This window comes from Mastomys coucha, unplaced genomic scaffold (genome assembly GCF_008632895.1).
Source record: "Mastomys coucha isolate ucsf_1 unplaced genomic scaffold, UCSF_Mcou_1 pScaffold14, whole genome shotgun sequence".
In the NCBI taxonomy this organism is placed as follows: domain Eukaryota; kingdom Metazoa; phylum Chordata; class Mammalia; order Rodentia; family Muridae; genus Mastomys; species Mastomys coucha.
In genome coordinates this window covers 117,331,825-117,339,073 of record NW_022196896.1, presented here as the reverse complement: position 1 = coordinate 117,339,073, position 7,249 = coordinate 117,331,825, and the positions used below count along the sequence as shown (strand labels likewise).

The 7,249-nt window shown below is 49.0% G+C and overlaps 1 protein-coding gene and 1 pseudogene across 1 annotated transcript in view; both read left to right on the top strand.

The window, feature by feature from the left end:
- Positions 1–7,249, top strand: part of Per2 (period circadian regulator 2) — a 750,618-nt gene that overhangs the window by 456,676 nt on the left and 286,693 nt on the right. The gene's annotated exons all lie outside the window — the stretch shown is intronic.
- On the top strand, positions 111–1,101 carry LOC116088776 (annotated as a pseudogene).

Below are 7,249 nucleotides of genomic sequence, written 5' to 3'. Positions count from 1 at the left end.
GAGGAGGAGGAGGAGGAGGAGGAGGAGGAGGAGGAGGAGCTCTCTGCCTCCTCCCTGTTTCAGAGAAAGCTGCATTTTCTTGTGCAGTGCCAGCCTTGTCCCATAGACAAATGGTGAAGGTTGGTGTGAATGGATTTGGGCGTATTGGGTGCCTAATTACCAGAGCTGCCTTCTGCTCTGCACTTAGCAAAGTAGAGATTGTTGCCATCAACAACCCCTTCATTGACCTCAACTACATGGTCTACATGTTCCAATATGATTCCACCCATGGCAAATTCAACAGCGCAGTCAAGGCTGAGAACGGGAAGCCCATCACCATCTTCCAGGAGTGAGATTCCACTAACATCAAATGGGGTGATGCTGGTGCTGAGTATACTGTAGAGTCTACTGGCGCCTTTACCAACATGGAGAGGGCCAGGGCCCACTTGAAGGTGGGGCCAAAATGGTCACCATCTCTGCCCCTTCTGCCAATGCCCCCATGTTTGTGATGGGTGTGAACCACAAGAAATACAACTCACTCAAGATTGTCAGCAATGCACCCTGCACCACCAACTGCTTAGCTCCCCCAGCCAAAGTCATCCATGACAACTTTGGCACCGTGGAAGGGCTCATGACCAATGTCCATGCCATCACAGCCACTCAGAAGACTGTGGATGGTCCCTCTAGAAAGCTGTGGCATGATGGCTGTGGGGCTGCCCAGAACATCATCCCTGCATCCACTGGTGCTGCCAAGGCTGTGGGCAAGGTCATCCCAGAGCTGAACGGGAAGCCCACCGGCATGGCCTTCCGTGTTCCTACCCCCAATGTATCAGTTGCGGATCTGACATGCCGCCTGGAGAAACCTGCTAAGAATGATGACATCAAGAAGGTGGTGAAGCAGACATCTGAGGGCCCACTGAAGGGCATCCTGGGCTACACTGAGGACCAGGTTGTCTCCTGTGACTTCAACAGCAACTCCACTTTTCTACCTTTGATGATGGGGCTGACATTGCTCTCAATGATAACTTTATAAAGCTCATTTCCTGGTATGACAATGAATACGGCTACAGCAACAGGGTGGTAGACCTCATGGCCTCCATGGCCTCCAAGGAGTAAGAAACACTGGACCACTCACCCCAGTGAGGACACTGAGAGCAAGAGAGAGGCCCTCAGTTGCTGAGGAGTCCCACCTGTTGGGCCCTATTTGGCCCTGGTTTGGGCCTTGAGGACAAACCCGAGCCTGGCTCGAGTTTTGTAAGACAAACCCAAGCCTGGCTCCAGTTTTGTAAACTGTCTCAGTCACTTCCATACTGAAGTGACTCAGCACAACCTGCTTAAGCCTACCTTTGCCTAGCTACTGCTGATGTAGAATAACTTTGTTGGCTCCATCAGTCACCCCATACCCTTAGTCAACTTTCCCCTCCCTTGTGTCATCTCATCTGAGCTAAAAAACTCCACCTCCTCTCTCAGCCCTTTATAAAGAAAAGATCAATACATTAAAACAAGTTCCTGCTTTGACAGACTCCTGGCTCTGGGTGGTTATTCTCCAGAAGGCAGGAGATCCGAGTCAGGACACTCAACATCCCGCTCAGCCCCGAGAGGCTCAGCTGGACCGGGTTCTCTCTCTCTCACCTGGTTCTGCCAGCAGAGAGCCTGGCACCCACCCCAACACTTAGTATTTCCCTCACAATTTCCATCCCAGACCCCCATAATAGGAGGGGCCTAGGGAGCCCTCCCTACTCTCTTCAATACCATCAATAAAGTTCACTGCACACCCCCCCCCAAAAAAAAAAAGAAGAGGAGGAGGAGGAAGAGGGAGGGCTAAATCCATGGGTTGGTGTATTGGTAAAAACACATAGTTATAACTGGAAGTAAAAATTACCATTAAGCTAAGCCAAATAGTTGAAGATTTAAATAAGAGTTAGACTGTGGGAACATAGAAATGAAAATTTAAATTATAAAAATTAAGTTAAATTAAAATGTTAAATAAATGTGAAGCAGGTAACACTAAAGCAATCAAGTAACTACACATCAGCTGTGACAGAGGAAAAGCCAAACATCTGTGTCGCGGCAGAGGCCACACAGGGGTGCTGCGCACTGCCTTGCTCCCCATGGCTTGCTCAGCCTGCTTTCTTATAGATCCAGGACCACCAGCCCAGGGGTCACCACGCCCTCAGAGAAATGAGTCCCTCCACATCAGTCATTAATCAAGACATTGCGCCCAGAGCCTTGCCTACACGGTAATCTGATGGAGGTAATTCCCCAGTTGAGGTTCCTCTTCCCAGGTGTGTCAAGTTGACAATGAAGCAAACAAGGACAACTTGTTTTATTGAGATACAGTCAGGTGAAATTCAAGCAAAAAGGTAAAACCATTAGGAGCTAGTGTCCAGAAGGCATGGCTCTGCCCAAGACAAGACGGTGCTCACGAGAGCAGCTTCAGGAGAGATGAGAAGGGGAAAGGGGAGAAACCTGACAGACAGCGCATCACCACACCACCTCTGCCTGCCTGTGGTCAGATGAACAAGAAGCCAGTATGAGCTGCTGTGCCCGCTGCACACACAAACAACCAGCTCAACCCTATTCACTGGGCACAGAAACTGACTCAAGAACGCAGAGCCTGGTCTACGCAGGCTCGCCTGAACAGTGACTGGAGTTCATGCTAAACCTCGGCGTGCAGGACAAACAATGGTCTCCTGCCCACAATGAAACAAAATGCAGAATTAGTAGCAAAAAGTTTCTCTCCTGGATTCTTAGAGTCGGGTGGAGACTTTGTAAACACCGGGAGACTGGAAGAGGCGCCCTGAGATCAACAAGCTAAAGTCAAGGCATGATGGCAGCTCAGAGCGTGAATCACTGTAAGTGAAACAATCGGAGATTAAATATCTTATCAGGTAAGCTGGGGGAAATGGAGTAATCAAAAAGAAAACAGCGAAAGGGAAGTTGTAAAGATAAAAGCCAAAATTAGTTAGAAAAATAAAACAACAACGAAACTCATAAATAAACTAAAATTCCAATTGTCTGAAGAGGAGAGAGAGAGACAGAGAGAGAGAGGGAGAGAGAGAGAGAGAGAGACAAAGTAGCTCACTAATCATATAAAGGCAGAAAATACAGACTCACAAAATCTATGTTTAAATAACCATTGAAACAAAGGGGTTTGTTCGTTTTTTTTAGATTTATTTATATTATTTATTTACATTATTACATTTTTATGTCTATGACTGTTTTGCCTACATGTATGTATGTATGTGCCTGGTGCCCATAGAGGTCAGAAGAGGGTGTCAGGTCCTCTTGGACTACAGTAACCATTGATTGTAAGCCACCATGTGGTGCTAAGAATAGAACCTGGGTCATGGGTTTGTAAAGACAGAACCCATCAAAAACTGAGGAGAATGTGCAGTGTTTTTATGTCGAAAACACAGCTCTGAGAAGTACCAGAAACCATGTATGAAGTGAGATGAAGAAGGTCTGTGAGTGAAGGCGGGAGATGGATGGAATGGGTAACGGAACGGAATGAGTAGCATTGGGATTCGGGTCTCTGTAGGATGCCCAAGCCTGGGCCAGAGCATTTGGCTCCACATAGCCCACTATCCTGACCAACCCTTTCTGGTCACTCTGGGTCCTGTCTCAAACTCCACCCTAGTCCCCAGATGAGCCGCCATGGGTCCTGCAGGCAAGGATGAGCCTCTTTGAGAGAAAACTGAACAGGATATGGCTCTCCAGGACCCTCTCCAGGACAAACTAGTAATCTCAGGTGGGTGGAGAAGGCCACCCCAGGTAAGGTGCCTGCGTATACCTGGATGTTAGGATCGGGCTCTTTCTGGTGTCCAAGGAGCCTTGGAGTGTAACAACCACCCCTCACTGCCTGTGCACTCATCAATGAGCTCCGTGTGACCTGATACAGGCAAGGTTCACTCTTGGAGCGGGGGCTCTGTGCTAGCTCAAGAAAGGAATAGCTCTTCTTCATGCTTATTAAGAAGTTGGAGGGCCCTCTGGGGAGATGGAGACCCACCAGACACTTCACTTATGAATGCTGATGCATGCATGTTGGGATCGGAGATGCCCAGAGAGAGCAAGGCCACCCCTATGTGCCACTGCCCTGGGTAAACCCAGCCTGCACCCTCCCAGGTAGAGGCCCACAGAGACAACAGTGCATATCCTAGAAAGCTGATGTCAATGTCAGTGTTAGGCCAAGACCTTGGGGAAGGCTTTCCATGTGGGAACCCCATAAGCCATCCAACTGGCCACCAACTCCATTCATAACTGTGATGAATAGTTCTAGATTTGAGTCACACTCCAAAGTCACACAAGACATCAGGGGAGGTCGAGACACGGCTTCTGCTGTGCCTGGCTGTGTTCTTTGTGCAACTCCTAGTGAGACCACAAGTTAGTTCAAAAGTTTATAAATAAAATCAATTAAGTAGAAATGAATACAGCAGAAGCTTTTCTTCATCTCAAGGCACAGACGAACATTCCTGATCTACGAGCCAGTGTGGTCTACTTCGGACCACATGCTGGTTATTAGGGTGGCTTCAGCTGGAGCTAACGATGGTCTGATTGGGGTCTACATGGAAGGACGCTTGTTGTTTAGTTTGGGGGACACATTAGGCTTGTACTGGAGAGATGTCTTGGGTGGGGATAAGGGTTAGAATAGGCTCCAGGCTCTGCATTCCTGGGTGGTGATCTTGAGAATGAACAAGGACCTGTGCTCATACCTGTAGTCTCCCCTTGCTTGCAGCATAGCCCAGGAGAGACAGTGAGTGAGCTCAGTTGAGTTCTGTCCTAACAGAGAATCGAGTTCACGTTTACGGGCAATGGGGAATGTCCAAGCGAGTTCTTCTGTTCCACCAAACTTGGGCACTGCCCACGGGATCTTGTTCATGCTAAGCAACAGAGGTTCAGTCTGGTAGGAAACATCCCTGGTACCTTGGAATAGTTTTACTCCCGTGTTGGCTTCTGGCTGCAGCCTCAGACTCCCAGTGTCTTGAAGCCACGCAGGAGCTTGGGGGTCTTCATTTCTAGAGAACAGACATAGCCAGAGGGGACACATGGCTTTTTTCTGATCATAGAGGAAGGAACTTGGATTCTAGTCTTAAATGTATTTCAAATGCCATCCATGATGAGACCCAGGCAATTTTTACTTTCTAGCTTTGAAATGCTTAAAGTTTAAGACTGTACATCTGAGGGAGGGATGGGGGAAAAACACATCTTTTTTTTGTTGTATTTTTTTTTCTAGCCCACTGAATACCTGAGGCCAGTTGACTGAGTCCCAAATGTTCACACTGCACAGTGAAAGAGGCCCAACCATTACATACCTCCCAGGAACGTTCCCATCCTGGGGTGGGGGTGGGGGCAGTGGCAACCATCAAAGAACACATGATGTCACCAGGCCTACTTCATCATGGCCTATACATAAGTCAGCTTAACAGGAATCTGGTTTTCAAAGAGCCAAGCAGCCCAGCGAGCATTTCTGCTGACGTGGAGTGTCCCTCGCCAGCTGGCTGCGTTGTGTGCTGCAGGCCATCTAAGGCAGCTAATGAGTTGCATTGCCTTCAAACAGACTTATTGTAAGATGGAGCCAAGATGTATACGATAAGTTGTCGTCGGGATCCAATGGACTGTAGAAAGCCAAGTAAACGGTCAAAAGGAGATTTATCTTTTCTTTCTCCAGGAGTCCATTGCTGAGCCGCAGCCAGGATACAACCCTGAGCACATCTATCAAGTATGAACGGCCCAGCCTCATACACATTTCATTGGGGGCCTTAAACACTCAACCCAGGTAAGGTCACCCTTCCAAGATCCAGTTCAAGCCTTCCTGTTGCTGTTCACCCCAGTGCTCTTTTGGGCAAGACATTCCCAATAACATGTGGGATTTGGTGACCACTGTGAGACCCATTCTGGAGTTTACGATACATGATACAAGTTACGTGCATAGGATGAGCAAGCACAGGGCTCTGGGCCGAGAGCTTACAGGATGAAGCCAAAGATCAGTAAACCTGAACGTGTCCGCAGTCCAGGATGGATGCAGAAAAGAAGCATGTCAGGATGGACATGAGAGCAGAGGTGGAGGTCTAGCTACCAGCAACCAAGACTTCTCCCCTACTCCAGGGGCAAATGTCACCTTGGTCCAGAAAGACAATACTTAGGGTAAAAGACAAAAGGATAATCATCATGGCATGATTGGAGTCATTAGAGGGGGTGACTGAGCTGGGAACGATGAGGTAGCCCTATAATGAATTCTCATTCAAAACAAGCCGGACCTCAGCGGTGACCAAACCACCTTAGATGCTGGCCACCAGTTCCCCGGGGGCAGGGAAGGGCTGCCCTGTGAAGGAAGGATGGGAGATGGGAGTGGGAGGCTGTGGTCAGAGCAGGCTGAGGAACACCTGGCCATCAGTCCAAAACACAATGACATCATCCTCTGGAAAGGCCGGGGGGTGGGGGGCCAAGGCGTTTAGAAGAAATCCCAACCTCGCTCCACAGCAAACGCAGAGAGACCCTCCAGGTCTCACAGCTTGGGGAGGAGCCACAACTGGACTCTATGAAGAGCGTTACCAGCTGGAACTGGAGCCTAGCATGCAGAGCAGCAAGCCTCCTCCATCCCTGCTTGTTCTCTTCCACCTTCACCTCCACCTCTATACCTGGTCTCTTTTCTTCTCCTCTCCTTTCTCCATTCCCATCTCTTCCTCCCCTTCCATGCCCCTGGAGCTCACATCTCCACATCAGAATCCCAGTGGCTAGAAGTGGGTCTCATTCCTGTTCTCTGAGGCAAACCCCTTGAGACCTTGACTGATGCCTTATTCACAGGTCCCAGAGCGGTTTCCCTCCGTATCTGTTTCACTGTGGTGTCTGTAGTTTGGGTGATGAGTGTCCCCTGAACAGAGTAGTGATGCTGGATGTAGTGGCCACTTTAAGAGGCAGGTGCTAGTGGGAAGTTTAGAGGCATTGCACTGTGTATTCAATTGAGGTTTGGGGGACTTAGGCCATACCACGCACTCCTACTGTGACGTTCTGATGTCCTCTGCCCTGCTTCATCCCAGGACTAAGGAATCATAACTGAAATCTTGGGAAAGGTGAAATATACCTATACTGGACAAACTAAAGTTGCCTTGAGTGTTTCCTACAGGGACGGAAGGCTGACACCTGGTGGAAGCCTTAGCATGCCAGGCCCACCCACCTGCAACTCTTCTTAGGGTTGTGCTAAGGCTCGAGCCCCAGACTCCACCCATGAATCCTCACAGAGGAGCCTAGACTGGAATCCTCGTGCCTTGTC